This window comes from Trachemys scripta, chromosome 3 (assembly GCF_013100865.1).
Source record: "Trachemys scripta elegans isolate TJP31775 chromosome 3, CAS_Tse_1.0, whole genome shotgun sequence".
Taxonomy (NCBI): Eukaryota; Metazoa; Chordata; order Testudines; family Emydidae; genus Trachemys; species Trachemys scripta.
This window is the reverse complement of record NC_048300.1, coordinates 77,762,071-77,763,471: the sequence shown is the minus strand read 5'-3', so window position 1 is coordinate 77,763,471 and position 1,401 is coordinate 77,762,071.

The following is a 1,401-nucleotide window of genomic DNA, read 5'->3' as shown; positions in this document are numbered from 1 at the left end:
GCTGGGGGCGCAGGGTCCGGAGGCATAGGAGCTGCCCAAAGCCCGAGCGCTACCGGCTTCACGGTTTGCCGGGCAGCCTCCAGACCCTGCGCCCCCGGCTGGGCGCTTCCCCTCCCAGGCTCCAGCTGCGCTGGGGAAGCGCCAGCCGGGGGCGCAGGGTCTGGGGGCTGCCTGGCAAACCATGAAGCTGGTAGCGCTGGGGCAGCCCTTTCCCCGTGGCTGGGAGTGGGAGGGAGGAGGGGGCGGAGTTAGGACGGGGAAGGGTGGAGTTGGGGCGGGGCTAGGGGTAGGGAAATGGGCGGGGCCAGGGCCCGTGGAGGGTCCTCTTTTTTTATTTATTAGATATGGTAACCCTACTGTACACCAGCTTGGGGACAAAACAGTCAGCCATGCCCCACTTCTACACAGGCTCTCTTGTTCTTTCCCCACACAAGACAGATGGGAAAGTAACAACAGGGTTAGACTTGACTTGACCTGGACTGATACTGCAGGGTCCTCCACTCCCCAGTAGCTAGAGGGTCACAGCCTTCCCTTAGCCCTCAGGCGGACCACAGGGCCTGCCTACCTAGTTGCAGCCTTCTGCTCCTGCTCCTCAGGGAATTGATTATTTGTCTGCCCTGTCTGGCCACCACTCCCCCCCTTACAGACCCCCTTCCCCCACTTCTCTCTCCTAGCTGGGAGTCAGCACAGTCACTGGCAGCTGCTTACCTGGATCAGCTGGTTCTCAACACCTGCCTGCTGGGCTTCTCCTTAGGCCAGGGCTTGCTGCTCAGACTCTTAAGGGGGCAGACCACTACTACAGTGCCCCACTGAAATCACTGGGCTCCATGCAAGTGTAACCTACACTTATGTACTCCACACTTGCTCTGTACGGCACTCTGGCTTTAGGGGCTGGGCCACACGGAGAAGTTGATGAGCCTGCTATAGCAGTGTATTAACAAAGAGGTATTTTAGCTCAGGCAGTAGTACCTAGTGCTTTTAGATTCACAGGTGACAAGCCCTGCTGCCAAATACCCACATGGGGGTGTGGTGTTACACAAGCCCAGGAGTCCACCTGCATGAAGCTCACTGCAGGACCAAGGCCTACGCTTTTACCCCAAACCCATTCCCATGGTAGCTGACCACCTCAATTCAGTACCAGTCGTCAATTGGGGCATCACAAAACGATAACATTCATGTTTCTAACTACCGGATGGGTGGAACACTGAGGCAGGTATCTGATCTCTGGCCGTTGCATTGCCAATTGGCTGAGGACACTTTCCTAAAAATAGCCAAATAAATCTGTTTCCATCTACAACTCTCTCTGATCTGCATATTATCATATTAGTCTCAGCAAAGATCCACAGACATCAAGAGACAACTGACACTGGACACTGTGGCTTCTCAAGGGTGGGTCACGTT